This window comes from Callorhinchus milii, unplaced genomic scaffold (assembly GCF_018977255.1).
Source record: "Callorhinchus milii isolate IMCB2004 unplaced genomic scaffold, IMCB_Cmil_1.0 Scaffold17, whole genome shotgun sequence".
NCBI lineage: Eukaryota > Metazoa > Chordata > Chondrichthyes > Chimaeriformes > Callorhinchidae > Callorhinchus > Callorhinchus milii.
The window spans coordinates 4,559,329-4,587,317 of NW_024704758.1; the positions used below are offsets into that span (position 1 = coordinate 4,559,329).

Sequence of the window (27,989 nt, forward strand, 5' to 3'; positions counted from 1 at the left end):
GTGTGTGTGTGTGTAGGGGGGAGGGGGGGGAGTAAAAACGCCTCTGTCAAGGTCACAGCAGCACCAGTTTGAGCCTCCCACCAACCTGTGAGAGGTTGTCATAATAATCCCTGCATCATTTGATGCAGTGATCTTCACTTCAGGCGATCGTCTCAAAGCGCCTCGCAATTTTTACTGTGTAGTGTAGTGGCTGTGTATTTAGCGGCAGCCAATTTGCACGCAGCAATGGCCCACAAACAGCCACCGAGTGAACAACCAATTTTGTATGGGGGATTGTTGGCCAGGACGCCGAGAGAAACTCCCTTCTCTTTCCCAATAGTGCCGTGGGATCTTTAACGTCCACCTGAACAGGCAGACGGGACCTTGGATTAACATTTCAACCGAGGAACAGCACCTCAAAGAGTTCCTCAGCACCGCAATTGCAACATCAGACTGGACTATGTGAGTTTGAATTCCTGTCGATGGTGATCGAACCCACAACCTTCTGACTCAGAGGAAAAAGAGCTTCCAGCAGAGCCACCTACCCGGACATGGGAGTTTATGTGTGAATGGGATGCTCACTCTCGCAATCCAACCTTTTCACACTGTAACTGTTTAAAAACGTTTGTTCTGAGGGGATTATGTTTCAGGAATATGGGATGACAACCATATCTGGATTGAGGTCAGTAGGACGCAGAAAAATGCTCACAGCGTATTTATTACTTCCGTCAGCTATCTGTCTGTAAATGAAGATCGCTCTGCCCTGCCCCCATTTGCCTATGAAATACACAATCATCAGACTGTACAGAAAACTCTGTGAAGCACTTTGAGATATTTCTGAGGTTATAGGGAGCTTTAGCAAACGCACGTATTATTATTCTCAAGAGACAGAATTGCGATTTCTAACCGTGATGGATCCAGTGCCTCAGATACCCAGTAGATGGCGCCAATGTGTGTTGGCATCAAAGCAGTGATAACACACCGCTCAAAAAATATTCCCTTATCCCAAATGAGAAAAGAATTATTAATTGAACCTTCAACCCATCACTGTGTGTGTGTGTGTGTGTGTGTGTTGGAAGTGGCGGGAGAGGACCTTGTTAACACAGTCCAGTGGCAGCTTTGGCTGCAAAACGACAATCGCTACACCTCAATGTAACTCACCACGTGAACGACCTTGAGATGTTTCGACGTGATAATACACTGGATTAAGCGCAGAATTAGAAGGACAGGATAAGAAGTGTTTCCAAAGATAACATACAGAAGTGCAGGTAAAGCTGTCGGTGGCTGCTTTTAGGAAACGTGTTGTTCTTGTTTAAGGCCAATAAGAAAGAATAATAATAATAATAATCCTTGCATTTGATATAGCGCTTTTCACGTCGGGAGGACGTCCCAAAGCGCTTCACAGAATATACTGTAAAGTGAATTGACTGTTTATTTGTGGGCGAACGCGGCAGCCAATTGCGCACAGCAATGTCCCACAAACAGTCGTAGATTGAAAATGACCAATTTATTATTGTTTTTGGTTTTGGAGGGATTATTATTAGGCTCTGTGTGGAGTAAGGAAACTTGCCCAAGGTTTCGCCCTCTGCCTGGAATTGAACTCAGGTCTCTCACTTGCAAAGCGATTGCTCCAACCACTGAGCTACAGGACACTGAATATTATGTTAACGGCCACCTGATTTATACAGTGTTCTTCACACAGGAGAGTGTCTCAGAGCGCTGCACAGTGGCGGGGCTGGACACCAGGCAAGGAAGAAGATGGAGGTGACCATGGAGAGAAGTGGTGGCATTCACAGATAGATGTAAGGAGGGAACGGGGTGGAGGAATTGGAGCAGGGAGTTGGAGAGCTTGGACATAGCGTTTAAGATTTTGATTCAGAGACAACAACCTGGATTTATGCAGAGTCTTTTAAAGTGCTTTACAGGGAGCATCAAGGAGGAGAACGATAAGGGAGCTGTTCACAGGCAAACAGACAGGTTTTGAAGGCAGGGAGAGAAAAAGAACAGAGAAGAGATTAGGGCAGAGTGTTCCAGAGATGCTGGGAGCCTTGGCTCAAGGTTTGGACCCCATTGGTGAGACAGAGGGAGTAAGGACAAGTTGACCAAAGCCGATGTCTCGCAAGCACGTCACAGGATTGTACTAATGTGAGGTGCTTTGATTGGGACATCCAACTCTGGTCTACTGTCCATTGGCAGGTCAGCACAACAGCTAATTGTGCACATCAATGTCTCACAAACAGCCGAGAAGTGAATGACCAACTTTCTATCTGGAGCATTGTTGGTTAGGACACGGGGAGAAACTCCCCTCTCTTTTTGAATCGTGTCATGGTCTCTTTAATGTCCTGAACCTGAATAGGCAGATAGGACCTCGGTGTAACATATCACCCGAAGGACAGCACCTCCAACAAATCAACATTCCCCAGCACCGCACTGGAGTGTCAGCCTAGACTATGTGATTCAAAGTCCCAACATGGGACTTGAACCTACAATCTTTTTTGGGGGTCACGCGGGTGTCTGACACATGCACAAACCCATCATCATGCTTAGGAGTATCCAATCCAGACTGAGTTCCACTCATGCCACCTACACATGCAAATTCCTGTGTTTGACGTATGGTTGACAGAGAAACATAGGAACAGGAGTAGGCTATGTGGCCTATCTACCCTGTCCCACCAGACATCAGATATCCCACAAAACACTGGGGTGGGGGGAGTGGGCGGTATGTGGGGAGGACGGGATGTTTTTGCGTGGGGAACTTGGACACTTTTGTAACATGAGTCTCTCCCGTTGTCCTGTAATATAGGCTTCTAAGACAGACAGCTCTTTGCTGAAACACGGCCCAGGTGTGTCCTTTGCTGTCATGCTCAGACATGGCTGCACACAGCGCCAGCCTCAGCTTCCAGGCTTATAAGCTGTACTCAGGCTATTTTTATATACTGAATACAGATTGCTATTGCTGACAAAGCCGCTCGTATCACTTTTCAGCTAAATGCTGAATAAAACCCTTTGCAGGAGGATTTACTTTGAAATTCAAGGCACATTCGACACTCGTTCCTGAGCTGATTCAGTGACCCACTCCCTCCCACTTCCCCCACACCCACCGCCCCCCCAACCCCCACCACACACACACACGATTCTTCTGAATGACCAAAATTGGTTTAATTCAGTCTCGTTCCTGGAGAGCTCTGCCCTAGACATCACAGTACTACGGGAATAAAATTGTCATTTTCGTACATTTAAAATTACAATTGCCTCAGACTGCACCAAGGGGGTGGAAGCGGTCATTCCCTCCTGAGCCCGGGTGTCGCGACTCGGGGGTGGGGGGGGGTGAATGAAGTGACTCTGGCCGTGCCGCACTGGCTCAAGGCGCTGGATAGTCAGGAACTTGGACCCGAGCTGGGGGTTGGAATGAGGGAGGGTGCAGGGCAGGGAGGGGTAAGAGGGTGGTCAAAGGCACGGTCAAAGAGGAGGTTCTTGAGACTTGCCCTGAAGGAGGCAAATAGTAATAATAATAATCCTTGTATTTTATATAATGCCTTATCGCGTCTTTGCGATGACTCAAAGTGCTTCACAGAATATATTGTTAGGTGAATTAACTGTATATTTTGTGGGTGAAACGTGGCAGCCAGTTGTGCACGGTAGTGGCCCACAAAATGGCCTTGGATTGAAATGATCGAATTATTATTTTTTTTCGAGAGATTATTAACCCCGGCAAGAAAAAAAATGAAGTTCGTGGAGAATTTTGGAAAAGTCTTAACCTTACTCTTAATTCTGAAGCTGGGTTTTACACGGCCCTCACAGTGTAACACAAGCAGTAGTGGTGTGGAACTGGCAGGAACATGAGTAGCCCCTCGTTCAGCCATTCTATCAGATCATGTTTGATCATGTTTGATTTGTACCTCAACTCCAAATTGATGCCCTCATGGGTGTGTTGTGAAACACCGGACTTGTAAGAGCCCAGAGGGGCCCCACCGGCCATGACCCACGACAGACTTCAGCCAGCAGAAGAAGGATTAGGGATTGTTTTTGTGTAGTTGCTGGAGTGACGCAACCCAGAGCCCAGGGGGCTACCAACCGAGCCAACCTGCTACAGTACCACAGTGTGTTGGGCAATGAGACAACCGGAGTTAGCAACATAAAAGGTCTCAGCGTACAACTTTTGCAACAATCAGGAGGCTGAGCCCTCTTGTCACCAATTCCCCAACTAAGGGGAAGTGTTTGCCGCTGGATATCTTGTTGCGTCACTTCAGAATTCTATCATATCTCTTCTGTTGCAGTGAAATAAAGCCTCAATCCATAAATAAATATTAATAATCCTTGCATTTGATATAGCAAGTTGAGACGTCTCAAAGCATTTCAGAAGATATATGATAAAGTGGATTGACAGCGTATTTTTGTGGGTGATTTAGTCAGTCAGCCTCTCCTTACTCACGTAATGGTCAGATATCACTAGCACAATACCCAGTGTGAGATAATATATGTACATCCAGCCTTTCATCCCGAAACTGTGTTTAAATCGTTTCTTAAATCTGTCTCTTAAGAACCTCTGCACGGCATCAGTGTGACCGAGCTGCTTTGTAATGGCCACACGGTGATTTGAAACCCTGCACACAGAAACAAATCGCCAGACAGACACCCCATGCTGATCAGCCTTGCTAGGCTAATTCTGCCTCTGATAGACAGCATCTGTGTGACAAGGCTTCATTAACTGGGTGATTACAGGAAGACTCGGGGTCAGCATCCGTATCCCTGATAATGAAGTGAACGGACTACATCAGCAGTACCATGGCTTAACTGCAGGAAAGTCTCATTACCGCTCGGAGGAGGACGGACCAGATCTCATAGGGCATATTACTGCTCCCGATCTGGGAGCAAACAATCCTTCTTTAAACATAAGACCCGCCTTTCTCCCAATTTGCAACCAAATCACCGCAGGTTAAAGAGGCCCATGTCAGACTGCTGGGTGTTCAGGAAACACAGAGAATGGGGCAAGCGAGACCAAGGTGAAGAGATGAGGAATGTACTCAGAATGCAAGCTGCACATTACTGGCACACGGCTTAGCTTCACAGTGCAGCACTAATCAGCACTAACTGGCACATGATATGAGGAAAGTGAGGATATCAGGTGATCACACGGGATTCAGTATTCACTACTCTTTTCTTTTGGGAGTTGTAATTATAACAGCAGCAATAATAGTCTTTGGATTTGGTATAGCCCCTTACAGGCTTTTACTATAAAGTGCAGTGATTGCGCATTTTGTAGGCAAACGTGGCAGCCAATTTGCACACAGCAACGTCCCACAAACAGCCATGGATTGAATGACCAATTTTATTTGGGGGTTTGATGGCCAGGACACCACCAGAAACTCCTTTCTCTATTCACTGGAGCTGATAGACTGACCTCACATTAAATAAATCACGCCGGTCCCTGTTCCAACTCAGGGGTGTTCGGAGAAAAGAGAAAAGCAAGGTGGGGTTGGGAAACGGGAGGGAGAAACAGGTTATGGCGGTCTCTCTGGGAACATTATCATTTCAGTCATTATGGCAACACGCACTTCAGATGAATGGTGCGTGTGCTGAATCTAGTCCTAAGTGTTAACACTCCACATCGTTTGACATCATCAGCAAGCCAGAGGTTTCTGTAGATTTCAGCTCTTTAAGGTACAGGGGCACCTTGATGACGTCCAGCAAATACTTTAGGCGCCTTATCACGTTGCTGAAATGTCTCACAGATTTTACTGAGAATTGCAGTGACTGTATTTGTAGGCAAACACGGCAGCCAATTTGCATACAGCAAACAGCCATAACATGAATGATCAATTTCACGTGGGAAATTGCGGTCTGCTTTTGCTTGAAATAGTCACCACACTTTTCAGAAAGCTATGTGAAGCTCCTTGAGATGTTTTGACGCGTCTAAGGTGCTGCATCGAAAGCAAAGATCGTTATCATCAATATAATAATAAATTAGCCATTTCACTTCATGGCTGTTTGTGGCATGTTTACCCACAAATACAGTCACTACAGTTGACACTAAAGGGCGTTTTGCCAATATAGGGCGGGATCAACATCGTAAACCTCCAATAATCCTTGCATTTGATATAGCGCCTTATCACATCTTTCAGTAGTCTGAAAGTGCTTCACAGAATCTGCCAATCGACTAACAAGCGAGTTACCTAGCAGTAACACAACAGAGGCACAACAGTGGAATAAGGAAACTTGCCTAAGGTTTCATCTGTCCTGCACGGGAATCGAACTCGGGTCCCCTCACTTGCATCCATCACTACATTACAGTACTCCATAACGCAAGACACACACACACTGAATAATAATAATAATAATGATCCTTGCATTTGATACTACGGCTTATCACATCACTGAGATGTCTCAAGGAGTTTCATAGGATACACTGTAAAGTGCAGTGACTGTGTGTTCTGCGGGCGAGTGTGGTAATGGAGTGAATTGTAATGGAGTGAATTTCTTCCATCTGATCTGCTCCAGCCTGCTATTCATGAGTACAAAATATATTCGTGAGTATAAAATACTGGACATCTGTACCTTTCACATGATAATGTCTCACTGTGAGCACTGACAGCAAGAAGGAGTGCTCAGGCAAGTAACATTTTCACTCTGCACAGTCCTATTCCTGCCCTGAGATAACATGACCCCCGGACTAACAGGAAGCAGTTGAATTAACATGTCCACATTGGAGATGAATTCTCCAATCTGTGCAGATTCTTCTTCATTGACAGTTGGCTCCAAGTTTGCATCGCAAAGTTGTCAAAACACCTTAAGGTTCGAACTAAATTTACTTTGTTCTCTGAACTCTCAGTTGTGTTTCTGACATGTTACTGACTAAAAGAGCGCTACCATTGATACGAAATACGAAGTCAATTCACGTTACAGTATAACCTGGGAAACATTTTGAGAAGTCTCGACAGCATGATAAGGCGCTATATCGACTGCAAGGATTATTATTATTATAATAATAACTGGTTTGAACATTCACGAGTGGAGCTTGCTCAACAGCTCAGTTGGTAAAACCAATGCGAAATTGTGCCGTAAAGAGGCAAAAGATGGCTACAACATGGGAGCAGTTTTGATTTGGTGGCCGTTACATTGAGTTTCGACCTCCCCAAGATAATGACGCTTTAATGCATCCAGCAATGTTGAGAGTTAGAACTTGGAGCACACACAGCCTCATCCAAACTATTTATAAATCTGATCAAAAATAGCCAGTTGCCAAGCAGAGTTGAAGCTTTATTCCTTTGCCTGGCAGCTTCTACATTCTGGGGACTCAGACACTGAAATACTTGCATTGTCTGAATTTGTTTGACAAGAGCTGAGGCACAGGAGTTATAGATCTCCATACCAATTATACACACAGCTTCATATTGTAGAGAAATCTCATTTTGCTAACACTTCTGGGATGTGCCTTCCCATTTGAGAACACGCTTGGAAAGAGACTGAACCACTTGTTCATTTTTACCACGGTCTAGAACCCAGTTGTAGAATAATCACTGATTAAAACAGAAAAATCACTGATTAAAACAGAAACCTGGTCACTCTGTTACTGCACCGTAAGGGAGATTAATGTGTAGCTGGTGGCTCGAGACTAATCTTTACGTTGCTGCAAACCTACACTTACAACTGCATAAAAGAACTTCATGAATGGCATTAGCCTGTATTTTGTGCTGCTCCATGTCTGCTGCCCTACTTAATTGCCTCCAGCTCGCCAGTACATAAAGAACGTCACCTTAGGGACGCAACCAGCATCCGCTCACTTCAGTTTAAAAAGAAGGCCACTGTCCACTTTGCATGGAGTCAGTCGCCTGGTCACTAAAAACTTCTTTCTTCCTATAACTTTGTGACTCACTCGGGAGCTCTCTCACCTCTGGTTCTAAAGGCTCTGGTCAGGACTTGAGCACGCACCATCTGGGCTGGCACACCAACACACCAACTCAGTAATGGTAAAATGTCACATTGTCAGCCTGGCTCTGTTGGTAGAACAATCTCCTTTAAGTCAGAAGGCTGTGGATTTGTGGTTTCAAAGGCTGTGGATTCAAACTCCCATGTCGGGGACTTTGAAGTTACACAGTGTCGGCTGATACTACCATGCAGTGCTGGGGTAAGCTACATTGTTGGGGTTTTGTCCATCTGCACCTTTTATACGGACCTTAAAGTTCCTATGCACTACTGGAAAAGAGAAAGGGAGTTTCTCCTGAAATGATCCCATGGAACCATTCGAAAAAGAAGAGAGTTTGTTCCACTGCCCTGACCAACAAACCCCCAGATAAAATCGATCATTCGCTTTTTTGCTGTTTGTAGGACATTGCTGAGCACATTCCAGATGCTGAGTTCACCTACAAAATACGTACACTTTACAGTGTGATCGTGTGAACCTCTACATGCCATCTACCCAATGTGAAAGGTGCTACATCAAATAGAATGATTATTATTAATATTTAGTTTGTGGGCTCTTGTCTGTGGAAAATATCTTCCACAAGCAATAGGAAACTCTGACACAAATGTCTTCCATTTACTTACAAGGCGTCATTACACACGGCAAGTAATTACCTGAGAAGCAGTTTGAGACGTTTCAATGTGATAAGGTCCTATAAAAATCGCAAGTTCTTTCTTTCTTGTAATTTTATTCATAGATTCTCCTCGTAACACAAAAATGAAAATTCAGACATCAGATATCAATAACCAAAATAACAGCCCACACCAAAGAGCAGTGGCGTGTTTAATTCATCAGTTCAACAAAATATAACAAAATAGATGGCTATTTGTCTAATAGGATTGGAAGTCAATGCCTTAATGAACTGTAGTGAACACTAATAAATAAAATTAATTACTTCCCTATTTTCCAGATACACTGCTCCATACTAGAAGTCAGTGATTATAATAGAATGATTGATTCAGCTCTTCTTGGTTGTATCTACTTCATGTAATTTGTTATATATAACTCTGTGAGGAGTTTTGAGACATTTTGATGTGAGAAGGTGCCACGTCAAATCCAAGACTTACTTCTATTGTACAGAAATGCCAAAGAAAAGGTCTGATCATGTCTCTTGTGCTCAACTTGCTAAGGCCAAACTAAGAAATAAAGTAAATTGGCCTCAGTGCACCAGCTACAGAAGAGGAAGCCAGCTAGGAACGGAGGGGTAGACTTGTCACTTGGGGCAGGAATTCTTTACACCCAGGAACTGACAACCCTGCAAGCCAAAGTCCTAAGTTAAGGTGGTCCCAGTTGAATTAGCAGTGTGTGTCTTGCCAGACAGTGCATTCAATGGCAAGCTATGTGCTTTTAGCAGGTTAAATTTCAGAGGTTTACCCCAATTCACATTTTGGGGGAGCCTTGGCTCTTGCCAACCTACACTTAATCCTTTGCAGAATTAGGTAACAGGGTGAATCTCTCCAGAAAAAGATTGCACATTTCATTACAGACACAGGGAATTTTCATGAATGGCTAGTATGGAACCCTCAACATACTCTAAAAGAATGGCGATGGGTTTCCGCATGTGTCGGACGCCTGGCTGATCAAAAAAAAAAGGGTGTCTTGAGTATTTGATTATATCTTGGCTAAAGGTCTTCTCTGTTGTTTGGGAAAGAATTCACTAGTTGGATTTCGTTTTATGAATTAACATCACTTTTGTTTCAATTAAAATCTGAGTCCTGTCATCTGCGGTCGGCCTTTCTCTGGAAATGTTTCCCTGTTAATTAATTTGCAAGTACAGCACGGCGGGCTTACTGGGCACAAAGCTGCTCCGAGGAGACACTCTGATCTGACAGGGGCCTGAAGTAGCTGTCAAATGTGCAAAGAGGCCATGGAGCGTACAACGAGTCCGCATATCTAGTTAACACTTGTAGATTTATTTTGTTTGGCTGGGATTTTCATTGAATCCGACACTGATTGCAAACGAGAACAAAAATAATCTGGAATGTCTTGCCCAGCTTTGCAACATCTGTTTCGGTTTTCACAATTGCAATAAGGCTTGAACGATGCATTGCAATATTCCGTTATCTCAGTGGGTTCCCCCGATGGGTCTGTGGGTAAAGGCACCGTCCAGGGCAAGGCACACAGACCAGTGAGGGTCCAGGTTTGATCTCAGTTAGCAGATGAGAGTCCATCACCCTCAGCCTCTTTTCTCACAAAAGAACTATGTAAGCTGCATTTCTGTAGTGCCTTATCACATCTAAACATCTCAAAGTTCATTATACAACACTACTACATTTATATAGTGCCTTTTCATGTGGGGGGGTGGGGGGAGTAGGTGGGGCAGGTAAGAGTCTCAAAGTGCTTTAGATTGTTACCTGGGCACCGAAGCCAAGTGGGAGGGGTAAGAGCAGAAGAGAGTTCAGGATGGGAAAGATGCCTGGAAGCAGAGACAGAGAGGTAAGACCTAAGGTGGGCTTCGAAATTCCGGAAGGAAGAGGTGAGCTGGGGGAACTCTGGGATGTCATCCCAGAGAATGGGAGCAGAATGGCTCTGCCGATTATTGGGCCAATACAGCAAGGGACAGAGAGGAGACAGGTGTTCATTGACTGAAGGGCTGGGTTGGTAGGGTTCCAGAAGGTCGCAAAGGCAGGATGGAGCGAAGCCACAGAGGGATTTGAAAATGAGGATGAGGATCTTGCATTTGATGCACTGGAGGTGTCGGTGGAGTTGAGCAAGGACGAGGCAAGAGAGATTTGTAAAGGAGAGACATAAGGTTTGTAAAGAAGGCTGGATGTGAGAGAAGGAACAGGCCTTAAAAGATACCTTTAATATCCATCATGTTACAGCACATGTAGTTTAGAACTCAACATCAGCAATGCCACAGAGGAGGCTTGTGATATGATATTCCCCACAGAGTGTTTTCTTGCTCAAAGCACACAGTAAAACTGAATTAGAGCGTGTTGATACAACAGAGAAAGAGAAAGACAATCAAAGGCTAATGTGTTTAAGGATAATTAAAGCACCAGTGCTGTTCAGAAGCCTTCATTACTTCTCCGCTCCTCCTTTGTTAAGATGCTAGAACAGCAACGACAAACAGAATAGATAAAAAAGGCTCAGCCAGTTTAACCAGAGATTTATTCCTGCTCTGTGCTCAGTTAGCTCATGATAATGATTGTCCCATCACTCTCACCTACCATCGGTGGATGAGCCTTCAGTCCCAATGCTCCTTACTCTGGATCTCCCTGCCTTAATCCATCCTCCTTGCCTCTTCTTCACATATCTTCAAATCCCACCTTAAAACCTACCTCTTCGACAGCACCTATGGTCACTTCGCCCTCCCTCATCTCCCTTGCTTTCGTCCAATCCCGTCATTTGGAAATGGTCCAAGGCTAATCACAAGTTGTTGTATTTGCATGTGTGCCTCTGTACATGTGCTGTGTCTTTGTGGATGCCTGGTTATATAGTTATATGCATGTGTGCCTGCAGTTATACCAATGAGCCTATTATTGCCAAGCCTCGGAGTGAAAGTGCCCAACTCCTACCACGGCAGCGCAGACTGAGTTAAAAACTTCCTTCATCTGGTGCCATTTAGCCTTAAGATGTTCAAGCTGCTGAAGCGAGGATCAGTATTGTGTGCTCTGTCTGCTGTTAAATACTGCATCCCAATGGAGCCTTCTGGCCTCTATGAGATGCAGGAGGTCAGGGAACAAGGGAGAACAAAAACCACGTGTATGAACTGAGCGCTGCTAGAGACCCCTCAGGGTCTGCAGTACTCAGAGATCAGGGGGTTTGTTCCGTTAGGTCTATACTAACGGACATTACTGATATCATTTCCAGTGGCTTGGGATGTCCTCCCGACGTGAAAGGCACTATTTCAATGCAATTTGTTGCTTGTACTGTGCACAAATTGGCTGTCATATTTGCTTACAAATCGCACCAAAAGGGATAATCTAATGATCTGTTACAGCGTTTATTCTGGACCGAAAATCCAAAGTGTTGGAGTAATTAAAGTTGTGGATAGCTATATCATCCGCAACTCCAGGTAGCATGCACTGGGAATGATCAACCTATGAGGAGAAATACACAGGCATCAGCTATTGTGGGTGTTTGGGATCAATCAAGAACAGCACAAATGCTTCTGTATTCCACCCGAAATCTCAAATTCCCTCCCCCTCCCCACCCCAAACAAGTACAACAAAATATTGTTAGAATGCATTCTGCTTTCAAAGAACACTTTGCTCAATGCGTTGGAAAACAAATCACTCCATGGCATCAGATTTCACAAGAATGCAGTATGGCTCTCATTAGCCACAAGTCAGAATCAGTCTCTCTCGACAGCATGAAATATCCTGGTAGGATTATAGAACCCCGGGAATGTTGTAAGCCATATTCTGCCTGTGGCCACTTGGACCAACATTTATTGCAACAATAATAATCCTTGCATTTGCTACAGGACCTATAGCATTGAAATATCTCATAGAGCTGTCAGGAGGTTTGCCAACTTTCCAATTTCCCTTTGGTTTCTTTCCCTCTGCATCCCCATCCGCAGGCAAATAACCAGAATTTGGGTCAATGCTTCCAGCTGGACGCTGTACAATTTTCCTTAAAACCAGACATCTCCAAAACTGGACAATTGGCAACCCTAGCTATCAGGTATATAGTGACTGCAGCCATTATGCTTACAGCAAAGTGCCACAGCTAGCCATGAGGTGAAAACTCCCTTCACTTTTCCAATGTTGTCGTGGGATCTTTATTGCCCATTCGAAGAATAAAAAGACTGGACTTCAGATGAACATTTCATTTGAAGGGCGGCAGCTCTCTGATGGTGCTCAGCCCTGTGACAGTTGCGTTGGAATATTTAGCCTGGACAAAGGTCCCAATGTGGCGGATGAACCAACAACCTCCTAGGGCAGTTAGAAGTGAGATTAGAAAACCTCTTGTCATATAGAGGGTGCTGAGAATGTGGAACCCAGTGCCAGGAGGAGTAGTAATAATAATAATAACCTTTGCATTTGATATAGCGCCTTATCATGTTGTTGAGAATCTCAAAGCACTTCACAGAATATATTGTAAAATGGGTTGACTGTGTATTTTGTGGGCAAAATGTGGCAGCCAAAATTGCGGACAGCAGTGTCCCACAAACAGTCATGGATTGAGTGATCAAATTCTTTTTTGAGAGATTATTATCCCCTGAAAGTGATCTATCAATCGACTAGCAATTGGGTTCCTACTTACTGCCAGGCAAACAGAGGCGTGTGGGGTAAGGAAACTTGCTCTGCCGGGATTTGAACCTGGGTCCTCTCACTTGCGAGGTGAGCACGCTGTTTCTATGCTTCTGTTCCATCTTGGACTTGCTGATATTCTGCAAAAAATTCTGCAGTTTCTCTGCAATGCCCCGAAGCTCCCTGAATGCACTGTCAGAATATCTATCGAAATCACACCACTTACATTATTCAGCCTCACTGCTCTCTCTCTCCATGCGTGACATTTCCTTGATCTCAGCGTTTGAGTACAATAGAGTATCTCATCATCTCCAGCCTACGCTCCCCCTTATAACCTTCGATCCCATCTCTAACCAGGTATTTAATCACCTCACCCTCTCTCTCTTTAAAAGGAGTTAATCGACACAGCATTCAGCTCTTTTGTCGAGTCCATCTCACGCACTAACTCTTCAGTGGAAGAATGAAACAACTTGCAATTTTACAGCCTTAAATGTGAAATTTCAAAAGTTCTTCATAGTAATTACCTTCAATTGTAGTGACTGCATTTTGTAGGCATACCTGACAACCACTTAGTGCATACTAAGGTACTAGCATCTACCGGTTAGTGAATACCAGCTTAACCCACGTTTAGTCTTCAACTGAGGCATCACAGGAGCAAAAATTTCAGCCACGTGATGTAACGTGACATTCTTGAATAACAATTATTCATGCATTTGATATAACACCTTATTATGTTGTCCCCATGTCTCAAGTGCTTTAGAGGATATATTGTAAAGTCCAGTGAATGTGCATTTTATGGGTGAATGTGGCAGCCAATTTGTGCACAGCAGTTGTGGAAAAATTCCACTTAAAGCCACAAAGCGAGTGACCAATTTTATTTGGGGGAATGTTGATCAGGACACAGAGAGAATCTCCCTTCTCTTTTGAAAGTGTCATGGGATCTCCACTTACACAGTCTCTCCACTTTACAATATATCCTGTAAAGCACTTTGAAATGGGGCCTACGTTTAACATCTCACCAGAAGGGCCGAACCTCCAACAATGCAGCACACCCCTAGCACTGTATTGGGGTGTCATCTTAGACAGTACAGGTTCCTAGTCCCAACAGAAGGCTTCAACTCACAGCCTTCTGACTCCAAGGCAATTGCTACCAACTGAGCCAGGCTGATACTTAAGCCCTTACCCAAAGTCACTGATACCTGATTACGATGCCATGTGGAACATAGAGATATTTAACCTGGAAAGGTCATTTTACATTCTTATATGAGTTATTCTGGTCAGGTCTTAGATGAAGTGCCCAGTATACGTAAATGCTTAACATTTAAGCGTAGGTGCGGAGGAGGAACAGAAACATAAGGCAATCCACCTCCTAAGAGATTCCTTTGCTTGTTTGCTAACATTACTCACTTCTACGAAAGGTCAGAAAAGGTTAAAGCTCAGTGCGTCTCACAGCCACTGAATGACTGAGTGGAGTGCGTGCTGTAATTCAGTCCAGGAGCTCAGGGACCTTACACAAGAGTCTGAAGGTCAAGTGATTTATGGTCACCGCCAGACCTGACCCCAAAGAAGGAACTGTTGGGCAGCTCCCCGCAGCCTTCTGCATCCATTATTTTATATACTGTCTGCGCTGCCCAACTTGATGAAGGATAGGTCGCTGTACTGAGTCATGTGATAATGTGATTGTCGTGTTTCAGTGTTACAGTGTGAATGGAGTAAATACTGAGCCTTGCATTTGATATAGCACCTTATCACGTCATTGAGATATCTCAAAGCGTTTCAAAATATGTACAAGGCCCAGTACCCTTACACTGTGTCACGCAATACACTCACTCTGTACCACATGACCCACGCAACACTCACACTACATATTACAGTCACATTACACCTTGTGTCTTACTTGTATCCTTAGTTACCAATTAGCCTTGAATTAACCTGTAATTAGGATTACAATACCTTTGGCAATGGATGACCCCAAATTATTTCTGGAACAAAGATCTCGTCCCAAGGCCCGAGCAGGGAGAGAGAGGCAAGAGGCCAACTCATTCCTCTCAGGCTTCTCCTTTTTTTTTGAATTGAACTTTTTTAGTGGAGCACTCTAACCGCACTGACTATGAGCTGGAGCACATCGCATCACCTTCATTCTGAGAATCCAGATATCGGAAAACCTCTTCATCCTCTTTGGTCATCTCTGAGTCTCTTTCAATCCTCTCTCAATGTTCACCGCTCCATTTGTTAAGTGCTTTGAGACTTTTCTATTATGTGAGTGCTGTATAACCTCTATAAATACAAATTGTGTCTCGCAGTGGGCAACACTGAGAAACGTTTCCACGTAGGATCAGTAAGACAGTCAGCGTAAATGGTGAGTGCCAAACAATAACACTCCCACTGAAAGTGCTGCACAATGACATTTCTTTGTTGTAGAAACAGTAACTCTCGCAAACATCAGCTTGGCAATTGGTCATGCATGATTGAAAAGGCCAAGTGCTCTGAATTGTGAGACTCAGAGGGCAACCTTTACAAATGTAAACCATGAGGGTTTATTGTGGTAACTTCAAAGTAATTTAGTTCCGTCTTATAAGCAATGAAAAATGTCCTCGTCTTGTATACAAATAGTGACCTTTTGGGTTGGTTTTCTTCCTCTTCCGACCTCCGCTCCTCTACTATAGCTTGGCTCACTTCTGTCTGTCTCTCTCTCTCTCTATTCCCAGACAATAAGGTCAATTGTAATGCTCCTACTGCTGAGAGCAGCTAACTTTGCCCAGACCAGGGATAGAACCTGGATCTTCCCTGCACTGAGTCATGCAATAGTGTGATTGTCGTGTGTCAATGTTATAGAGTGAGTTATGTTATGTTATTGTTATGTTATTGAGACGTGTCACAGGGCATCACGGGGTATAATGTAAAGTGAACTGACTGTGTATTTTGTGGGCGAAACACAGTAGCCAGTTGCGCACAGCAGTGTCCCACAAACAGCTATGGTGTGTGATCAATTTTATTTGGGGGGGATTGTTGGCCAGGACACCGTATATGATATAAAACACAATGTATATATTGGGAAGTGGACAAGGAACATCTTAGAGGGAAGTCAGCGCCAATTCTCTTTCTTTTCTGGTTTCAAGGTATCTTGTCTGCATGAGACTTCCTGTTCCTGGTTCTGCCTCAGTCTGAGAATTGCAGCAGGTTAACATAGGAACAGATGTAGACCATTCATCCCCTGGAGCCTGTTCCACCATCCTATTAGATCATGGCTGATCTGTACCTCAACTCCAATTACCTGCCTTCATCCATATCCCTTGATACCCTGACCCAACAAAAATCTATCCACCTCAGTCTTGAATATTTGAATGGATCCAGCATCCACAGCCTTTGGGGAGAGAGAGTTCCAGATTTCCACTAACTTTGCGTGAAAACATGCTTCCTGATTTCACTCCTAAATGGCCCTAGATTATACCCCCTTGTTCTGGATTCCCCCGACCAAAGGAAATAGTTTCTGTTGGTTTCACCCCTAACGTGGTTCTAACAGTTGCCGATGATGCCATCGAACTTGTCCCTGCAGTGCAACTTCGGGAAATACCGGCTCCAATCAACTCTAACAATCATGGCGTGCGGTGTGACTATCGCATCGCACACCAGGTTTGTTCAGCCCCTATATTCCAGATCACTGCTCTCGACAAGAGGCGGATTGTAGAGTGAACACGTCACAAAGGAGAAACTGTGGAAAAATTGGCATTGATCAGTTAACATCAGTAACTGACTCGGACAGCATCGTTTTTTGTGATATATTTACTGGTTTCAGAAAGTCCAGAATATGCAATTAGGAGAGACGCCAACATTATGTCAGGCGTGATTGTGATTCATTGCAGGTGATTCTGCCACTTGGGTGTACAATTGTGCTCTGAATAGAACAATGCTCATAGTCCTGATCCAACAGGAAGCATATTTAATGCCACTCCCTCTCCACGCTCACTCCCTTTGAAACCGATTGAACATCAGTCTTGCTGCAGATTGAAAGCAAAAAACTCTCTCACAGCAAACCTTTTGAAGCTAAAAGTAAAAATAACTGATAAATAATAAATAATCCTTGTGTTTGATGTAGAGGCCTTTCATGCCAGGAGGATGTCTCAAAGTCTTTCCCACAGGATATAGTAAACTGTTGAGTCTGTGGTCAAATGTGGCAACTGGTTTGAGCACAGCAACGTTCCACAAACAGCAATACATCATAGAATTATACAGCACAGAAGGTGGCCATTCGGCCCATCATGTCTGTGCTGGCTCTTTGAAAAGAGATATCCAAATCAATCCCACTCTCCTGCTCTCTCCCCATAGCCCTGATATGTTATTCCTCTCCTGCCTGGTGATAGTTTTACAGTTTTCCAGAAGTGAATGGCCAATCTTATTTGGGGGATTGTTGGTCAGGATACTGGGAGAAACTCCCTTTGCTATACAGAGTGCCTTAGGCCTAAAATAAATGTCTTGAAATATATTACAAAATAACATCGATTAGAAATTAAGTATTCAGACTATGTCATCAAACACATCCCATGCACAAAATGAGATGAATAGCTCGTTAATTTTAATTTGGGGATAATAATAATCCTTGCATTTGATATAGTGCCTAATCACGTCATTGAGACATCTCAAAGCGCTTCGCAGAATGTACTGTAAAGTGAATTGACTGTATATTTTGTGCATGCAGCAATGTCCCACAAAGAGTTGGGGATTGAGTAACCTAATTTGTATTATTACGCACGGAAAGTAATCCGCCAATTGACTGGCAACTGGGTTTCTACTTACTGCTAGGTACACCGAGTCGTGTAGAATAAGGAAACTTGCCCAGTATTTGGCCCTGCCCGGGAATCGAGGCAAGTGCTTTAATGAATACGCTGTAGGACTCCACAACATTCGGATGAGGAGGTGAATTGGGATAGCCAGGAATAGGATAGCTTCGAGGAAGGCAATCCATTTCAACACTTCTGGGCGTCAGTCTGGCTCAATTGGTAGCACTCTTACCTCTTCTGTCCTGACCAACAATCACTCAAATACAAATTGGTCATTTCATGGCTGTTTGTGGGAAATTACTGTGTGCAAATTAGCTGCTCAGTTACACTTTACATCAAATCTTGTGCAGCACTTGTCTTGATGATGTGATCAGGTGTTATGTTAAAAGCAACGGGATATTATACAGAGAAACTTGGCTCGAGGGACTAATAGGGAGGGAGTTCCTGGTCTAGCGAGCTGGAATTTCCATCTAAGTGTTCGGTAATGCAACATCATGTACACCCAGTGTCAGAAAATGCCGGTCATGTATGTATTGGCATTTGCCAGCACAGCATGTACACCTCTACCGCCGTAAACCAAAAAGTAGTCACTCACCCACGGGGATACTGGATGCGAGGAAGAGGATGGTGAGGAGGGAAGCTGTGGGGTATCACGTGGGTCTTTCACATGGGTGCACATTAGTGGAGTTGAACTGGCGGGAATCTGCACATGGGCAGGTCTGGGAAAACTTTTATAAAAACATTTTTGGGGTTTGGGGCTAGGTTCAAATTCCAGTTACAACAACAACAACAAATGACACTTGTATAGCGCCTTTTACGTTGGGAGGACGTCCCGGGGTTTCGGTTAAGCCAGGAGTTTATTTTTGAGGGTACTTTTGGTTCGGTGATTGAACGTGCACACACAGAGTGTGGCCTGGATGCACACAACCTTCCCTTTTGTGTTTAACTGTACTTTTTTTTCTCTGAAAGTAACGTGATTCGAGATAAGTTCCTTTATGTATTAAGTGCTGCATGTATAACGCAATGCTAGTCGATCGCGGATTGATTTTCTGGGGGTAATAATCCCTTCCGAAAATAATAATATTAATAATGATTGGGTCATTCAATCCACGACTGTTTGTGAGACTCTGCCGTGCGCAATTGGCTGCTGAGTTTCTCCCACAAAATACACAGTCAAATCACTTTAGGATATATTCTGTGAAGCGCTTTTGAGACAGATAAGGCGCTAGATCAAATGCCAGGATTATTATCATTATTATTATTGTATAAACAAAACTGAACTTGAGGTGAGCAGGACGTGTCAGAATCCACCATCCACGAAATCAGAAGAGAGGTGCATCTGTCAGTGTTTCCTGTCAACGAACCCAGCCATATTCCAGCCTCCTGCAGGAATGAATAAAAATTCCTCTCCATTTCAAAGCGATTGCAACGGTCTTTGCTTGAGCTGCAAAACTGTCACAAGACAGGAGAGGAGTTACTCATCGGCTCTGATGGGTGACAACTTGAAAAGGTGATGCTACCAATTAGTTTCAGCCTCCAGTAAATGGCAGTCATTCGGAGACATGAGGAGTGGAAAAGCAGCTTACGAAATCCAGTCTTTGTTGACGGATTTTACACCTGCAAGTTCAGTCGCAATATCTCATGCAGACCCAGCTTTGTAATAGCAGGTTTACGACTGGCGTGGCTCTGGTATTACAATCCTGCACTGTGTTTGTATAGGATTCCAGCTGTGCTTTAATAAAACAGCTGGTATCAAAGTAATATGTTTGATGCATTTCATACTCATGGCTTTTAGACCTCTGGTCCGTGCAGAGAATGAAAACAAACCCAATCACACAGCAGGGGCGTGAGCTTTTAACATAAAATAACTGAGATTTAGAGGAAAGTTACAAAACAGAGAGGTCATGTGAGGGTGACTGGCAGAAGTGACAGAATATTAACAAATCCTTGCATTTGGTATGCCGCCTTTCGTGCCAGAAGGATGCCTCAAAGCGCTTTCACTTCAGGAGGTTGTTGCTCAAAGCGTTTCACAGGATTTATGTGAAGTGTAATGACTGTGTGTTTTTGTGGGCGAATGTGGCAGATAATTTGGACACAGCAATGTCCTACAAACAGCCTTGAAGTGAATGAACAATTTTGACCTCTCGGGTGCTTATGCGGTTTGCTTTTGAATGATTCTATTAATCCAGCTCAGTAGCCACTTGAGGTAATGAAATTCACACACCAAAAAACCTCGGTGAACAGCTTCTTTCTAACCACCGCTATGATTCTTCTCGAGACTTTGACTTTGTCACCGATTTCCTAATTGAAGGAGTTATTTTTCTGCGTGCCTTATTCTACCACTTCAGAATTTTGACAATAATCCTTGCAGTTGACACGTTGTTGAAATGCCTCAAACTCTTCCCCAAGAAGAAAGGTTGAGTTGAGCGTTTGTAACAGGATAGTTTTCACCTGGTGTGTGGAAGGAATGGACTTTGACGGTTTCATAATGATTCCATGCTTTACTCTCACGGGAGTACATGTGGAGATGCACACATAAATTGATGCATTTTTTCCCCCTTCCATTCGCTTTGAATTGAGCTGTTGCCCATCTCGATCAAAAGTACACACATACACACTGTAAAACAAAGACGAGTTGGAATGGTCAGCGCTGTGGGCAGTAATGACACCCCTGTAGCTAAAGATAATGAAATGTATCAGGAGCAGATCAGTTCTGAACACTGCGGGTCTCTGAAGCATTGCCGTCTGCTTCAGTGGGGACTTTAATGCCGGTCTCTCTGATTAGATCATTCCTTGGGCTTTTACCTTCTTCCTTGGTTCAATCCCCACTGATGTCCGAAAGCAAGCAATGTTTTCTAAATACACCTCATGCTTCCTGCTTAGTAATAATAATTGATGAGAGGTCTCAAAATGCTTCAAAGAATATACTGTAAAGTTAATTGACTGTATTTTGTGGGCAGCAGCCAATTGCATGCAGGAATGTCCCACAAACAGTGGTGGTTTGAGTGATTATTACCTTTGATGTGCGAGCACGTGACACAGACAATGTTACAGGTTGGTAAAGTTTTGCAGGTTGCAGAGGTAGAGAGGAGCAAGACCGTGGAGAGCTTTAAAGGTGAGGACGAGGATCTTGAACCTAATCCTCTGGGGGTCAGTGAAGCCGGGCAAGGATGGGACTGATAGGGTCACGGTGTGGGAGAGGACGAGAGTTCCAGAGTTCTGAATGATCTGCAGTCTGCGGAGGGAAGCGTTGGGAGGTTTGGTGAGCAGGGAGTTAGCACAGACAAGCCTGAACGTGATGAAAGCATGGATGAGGTCTTGGCAGCTCGAGGGGAGAGAAAGTGGTGGAGGAGGGCGATGTGGCGGAGGTGGGGGAAGGTAGAACGGGCCATGGCACGGATGTGGGGTTTAAAGACAGTTGAGGGTTGAACAAGACACTAAAGTTCCGTACTGGTTCGGTGAGATGCAGAGTGCATCCATGAATAGTGATGTTGTCATCAACAGAGTTGAGGAGGCAATATTATTATCATCATCACTCCTCTCACTATTGTGCTGTAAACCTGGAACCTAAAGTGTCTGAAAGTGTATTAAGGAGCACAGATGTCGGTCACCTTTGTGAACTGAAGCAGTTTCCGACGTCCATCAAAAGGAAATGGGATATGTCCCTCTGTGGGTCTCGTGCATTCACAGAGCAAGAGTGCTGCCAGTGGGCCAAGGCCACAGCATCAGTTACACCGCAACACTCAGAGGTTACATCAACATTTCCCATCCTGCAAACCTGCTCTTTCTGTCCGAACCGATCAGTTCTGCTGTGCTTTACGGCCTGTTCTTATGCTTCTGAACGCAGGTTTCAACCACAGAGGCCTGAAATTACCCATGGTCTTAGCCTTAAGGGCCAGCGCCTTAAACTTTTAATACGATAATGAGTAGTTTGGGAAAGCTTGTGTTATTAAACTGTGAAAAAATAGCTAAGAAAGCTAAGAGCATGGGCATCTGGTTTCACAACACCCAGCTCTGAACACAGCTGAACATCCATCAGCCCAGCAGAAAAACACGATCACTTACACTGCCCTAAAATTCCAATAATATGGATTCCCAGGAAGTATGTCAGAGGCCAGGACATTGGACTCAGTTAAGAATTAGCTTAATGCTGTGATTGGAGGAAGAGACCAGATCAAGACCTTCTTCATCCAGACTTTTCTTCTGATCTTGGGGAGAGGGTCATATGGGGGTGGGCGTTGGGGAGTGGGAGTGGGGAGTGGGAGAGGAGGAGGAAAAATATTAGACGATGATGTAGTGATCATGAACTGTAACCACATTTTTGATATGTGCTTATAGCGGAGACCTATGGTTAGACTCAGCACACCCCAGGCTGGGGGGAGCGGGGGAGGCACAGGGGAGGGGAGGAAAACAGGCAGGGTTTTCTGCTCGGTATCCAATAAGATTGCTTTGGTGATGATGGTGTAGTTACTGTAAGCAAGTAAGAGACAAAGAAATGGAGAGAGAATGCTCACAACATAGACAGACATAGAGCAAGAGAAAGGCAGAGAGAAAGCAACAGAGAGACTGAAAGAGAGACTGAAACTTAGAAAAAGATAGGGAGAAAGAGAGAAAAGGAGACACATTAACATAGAAGACAAAAAGAGAGAGAGCGAGATAAAAAGAGAAATAATCAAGGAAAAAGGCAGAGTAAGAGAAAGAATGAAAGAGATATGCTCTCTTGTTTGTAGCACTGGATGAGCCGAGAGAGAGCTTTGTTGGACAATGTGTCTGGAAACGGACCAAGGCTATGCAAAGCTGCACTTCACCTCTGTCAATATGGCCTTTCCTGACATTCTGTTCATCCTTATTGTACTTTAGTCTGTGATGGGTTTTGTTACCGTACCCACAGTGTTGGTGTTCGATTGACTTCTTGCTAAGCAAATTACCTCGTACATGCATAAATGAATGAATGAAATGGTATGCCATCTGGCCACGCTATGGCTATGCACAAGAGGGTAGTATTCATTTAAATACTAAATGTTATGACTTTAAAAGGCTCCATAAGTGCTCTGCCTTTAAAAGTTTACGACTGGATATTGTTCGCCATAGAAATTGCATTGGAAGCGCTGTCCATTTTGATAGCAGAGGACAAGACTGTTGAAGTATGTAATTGTTTGCAAATGACACTCTGGGAGGCAAATTACAACTCCTGGCGTTCGTGGTCAGGAAACAGAGATGGGCGTCAGAGTTCAGCAGCATTAGTAAACATGTGGTGCATAGGATCTTCAATACACACCGGCAAATGGGTGTGTGCGTACACACACACAGACACACACACACACACAGACATGCACAGACACACACGTTGGAGTTTTCGGTTAGAGAGAGATGGAGAGAAAGAACTTGCGTTCATATAGAACCCTTCACGCTGGGTAGCATCTCGGAGTGCTTATAAATAGAAAGCAAGAAGCACCTGCAATTTTATAGGACCTTTTAACCTGAATCTCCTCAAAGCGCAATCAAGCAATTCTTGCTAAGCCAAATGACCGATGTGAGAGAGAAATGCCCTTTATCGTTTTGGGCTCACGCCACGGGATCTTTAACATCCACCTGAACGTGGGGACATGATCTCAGTTTAACATCGCATCCAAAAGATAGCACCTCCAACAATGCAGTGCTGCCTCCCGTCTCCCCCGGCATAGTGCTGGAGTGTCAGCCTGGACTGTCAGCTCGAGTCAACTCTGCCATAACACCATATACGAATGACGGCGAATATATTGCAATGTGTTTCACGCCCTCGCATAGTGCATTTAATTCATAAACAACTAGACATTCCTGACCAAATGCCTTCTCTGGCTGAATCAGTGCCATGTTTCCTGCCGTGCTGTATTGCAGCAATGAAGAATTACCAGAACAGACAGACTCAACACTCCTTAGCATTTATCGATTTTAGCTTTTATTTCTTTCTTCAAATCGACTCCAATAAGATTACTGGGAGCTACTGCTCATCCTGCATTTAAGGGGGATAACTTTCTTGTTCAGGAAATGGATAAGTACGGACTGCATTTCACTAGACAGTTCTGATTAATTAGGACGTTCAAAGCCACATAGTTTTATTAGAATCATAGAACATTTACAGCACAAAATGCAGCCATTTGGCATCAAACCAGTGCTGGTGCTCACTGGCCCATGGAAGCTCGGTACTCTTAAACCCTTTTACCTGCTCTTTAGCCTCTTATAAGAATGAAAATGCAGAGGCAGCGGGTACTGGAGTGAGGAATAAGCAGGTCGGAGAGGTAGGGAGGTGCCAAGTCATGAAGGAATTTGTAGATGAATCTAAGGGTCTTGAATTTGATCCGTTCTGTGATAGGGAGCCAGTGGAGTCTGGCAAGGAATAGGGTGATGGGGGTATGGAGTTTAGAGCGGGTGAATATACGGGCAGCGGAGTTTTTAATTTGTTGGATATTGTTGATAGTGGAGCTGGGGAGACCGGCGAAGAGGGCATTGGAATAATCGAGGCGAGAGTTGACGAAATGTGGATGAGGGTTTCGGCTGAGTTGGGTGTGAGGTACATAGCACAGTTTACAAATGCATCAAACGCTAATGTAATAGCCATTTGGCAACTCTGGCTTACTGAAAAAAACATTTATCATGCCCATGTAATTATTTAAACTAAATAGGGCAATAATATTGCATGGTTAATGAACTCATTCTTTAAGGTTGATTGGTCTCAGTCTTGCTTCCCCAATCTTGCACGCTATACAAGTCAAAGTCTATTGCTAGCACCTGATACAGAATTCACACATCATTGTTAGTGGATATTAATGGTGTAATTTCTTACGATACACCGCAATGAATAACATTAATGTCTTGCTATCTAGCTATGTAGTCCTCATCCCACCACCGAAGCACTTATATTGGAGAAGAAATGCTCCACTTTCCCTCTCGAGGGCAGGGCACATATTTCCAAATCATACCCTCAGTTGAGAGATGGCTGGGATGTGCTTTGGAGACTGAATCTGCATTTGGCAACTCTGGAAAAAAAGCCCAAGATGAAAGCCTCTCGGCCAAGATTTGCTTTCAATGGATATGTGATTTGTGTGTGAGTTGGTCTGCGTTTTATTTAAAACAAATCACAAATTGGCCTGCCGACTCTCTTATACCAATCTTGTGTCAGCTCGCCTCAGTTGGTAGCACTCTCGCCTACGTTTCTTGCAGTTTAATGTGCTTATAATAATAATAATTGCATTTGTCTTCGAGACGTCTCAAAGCACTTCACAGAATATACTGTAAAGTGAATTGACTATATTTTGTTGGCGAAACGCGGCAGTCAATTGCGCACCGCAGTGTCCCACAAGCAGTCGTGAATTTAGTGACCAATTTTTTTTTGAACAGGCATGTGATGTAATCACCCATAAGCAGAGTGATCTCATTAATGTAGCATCGATGTAGATCTTAGGATATGAATCATCTTAACCCATATAAAGTGGCTTGTTTTTAAGCACTAAGTGTGGAGCGCCCAGCTGACAACTGACCCATAAGCCTGTACTTTTTATTCTGTGTGAGCTCATTGAGAATATCCATGCTGGGAGACAGAACACTTTTCAGAACTCCATTAGCTAGTGCATTCTGTCACAGAGCCCAAAGGGAAGGCAGAATCCAGAGGTTTGAACCTTCACGTGGTCTTAGCCTTAAGAACCAGAGTCCTGTAGCTTAGTGGTCAGCACACTCGCCTTGCAGGCGAGAGGACCCAAACCTCAGGCAAGTTTCCTGACTCCACATGCTTCTGTTTACCTAGGCATAAATATGAACCCGACTGCTACTCAAATGGAGGATCACTTTCCGGTGGTAACAATACCTCAAAAAAAATTGGGTCACTGAATCCATGACTGTTTGTGGGACACTGCTGTGCTCAAGTGGCCGATGCATTTTGCCCACAAAATATACAGTCAATCCATTTTACAATATATTCTGTGAAGTGCTTTGAGTCGTCTCAATGACGGGATAAGGTGCTGTATCAAAATACAAGGATTAAGACAATGGAGCCATCAGCCAAAACTGTGAATAATTTCAGGTGATGGATCCGTAAGATAACGGATGGTTTCACCATGACAAGCACTGCAACCCCTTGATGGTACATATCCCTTCTTCCTGCTCAGGACTTGGTAAGCTTTGGTCAGGGAAAATGTCATTTGTTTCAAGAATAAACTAGATAGATTCCTTCTAGAAAATAATATCCCGGGATACAGTATATGGTTTGGGACATGACATGTCAAGCGACTGCCAGGACAGTGGAAGGCGAACTAGATGGACCTGGGTCTTCTTTTGCCTAGCAATTTCTTATGTTCTTATGAGGTACTGTAATAATCGAGTCTGTCATACTGTTAGGATAAATGAGGTTGTTTTTTGCACAGTGGAACTGAACTAACCATTTGAGATACAAGATGTTCAAGCTCTGTCGCTTACACAGAGGTGTGTTCCCAGCTAACATGGCAGTCCCTCTAGTGTTAAGTGCTTGGACTGTTGTTTCAGGATTTGCAAGGCATTGGAATTGTCTTACTTTTCCAGGGGTAATAATCCCTCCAAAAATAAATAAATAATATGGTCACTGAATCCATGACTGTTTGTGGGAAACTGCTGTGTGCAATTCGCTGCCACATTTACCCCACAAAACACAGTCAATTCACTTTACAGTATATTCTGTGAAGTGCTTTGAACGTCTTGAAGACATGATAAGGTGCTATATCAAATGCAAGGATTATTATTATTATTTCTTTAGAGTTGGAAGCCAGCTAACTATCCATATTGCATTGCAAACTCTTGCCGACGTTCGGAGGTGTTTTAATTCAGCCTGTGCTTTGAAAGGCGAATAAAAAAATGTAATACTTCTCTCTTGACAGCTTTGCAAGAGAAATCAATAGGTACTTTGACTTTCGGCGCATCCTGTTTCTTTTTCTAGTCAAGAAGCTCCCTGCTTACCATTTTTATTGAGTGCTACTAACAGCAGAGAGAACGTGCAGGTGGTGGAAGTTTGTGACTGAGCCCAGCCAATACAAACTGGCCCCACGGCTCGTGGCAGACAATTCCAACTATCCTCTGTGTGAAGGGATTGTTTAACCAATCTCCCCTTTCCATTTCTTTTTGTGATTTCACGAAATTTCTGCCCTGGTGTTACTGACTCTGTGGAAATAATCCACGAGTTGTCAGAATCCATCACAATCTTGAAGACACCCTTTCGTCCTCAGGTCATCCTTTAACCTGTTCAACTCAATTGGAAATGCACCTGAGTTCTGAAGTCTTTACACGCTTTGAACCCATAGAATCCACAGCACAGAAACGGGCCATTTGCCCAACTAGTCGCTGCCAGCGTTTACATACCACATGAGCCTCCGCCCGTCCCTATTATTATTTTTATTATTATTATTATTGCTCCTCCAAGCACTTTTCCAGCTGTCACTTTTCAACCTACAGAGCGCTTACGATTCCTGCAAAGAGTTAAGAAACTCCTGTTGATCCCACACTCGTAGAAGAAAAGGGAAAACAGTCAATGGAGCATTACAATAACAACCCTTACATTTATTGCACATTTCACACTGGCAGGATGCTTCTAAGTGTTTTAAAGGATTTACAACAACAACTTGCATTTATATAGCGTCCTTCACTGTAAAATGAATTAAAGTGGAGGCAAAGAGTTAGCTGAAAGATTCTCTCCTCCCCCGCCTGACATCAAGACGCCAATGCAACGTCTCCACAAGCTGTTACCGAAAGGGAAACAAGAACGATCCACAGAGTGTCTCTAAATGGAAATTATTGGTGACAAACAGACCGACAACATTCCATACTCTGACTGCTCCAGTGTTAATCAAGAGAGGACCATAGACATTTACTGCCCAGGAGAAGACTATTCGGCCCATCTTGTCTGTGCTGACTTTTCTAAACAGCAATGCTTTCAGTTTTATGTACCTGCCTTCCCCCATTCCCTGCAGTTGACTCCTTTTGAAGTTTTTATCTAGTTCCCATTTGAATTTACAACAACAACAACAACAAGATTCCATTTATAGAGCGCCATTCACATCAGGAAGACGTCCC

The 27,989-nt window shown here is 43.9% G+C and overlaps 1 protein-coding gene across 1 annotated transcript in view; it reads right to left on the minus strand.

The window, feature by feature from the left end:
• The window catches only part of syt7a (synaptotagmin VIIa), a 232,515-nt gene that overhangs the window by 60,797 nt on the left and 143,729 nt on the right, over window positions 1-27,989 (minus strand). The gene's annotated exons all lie outside the window — the stretch shown is intronic.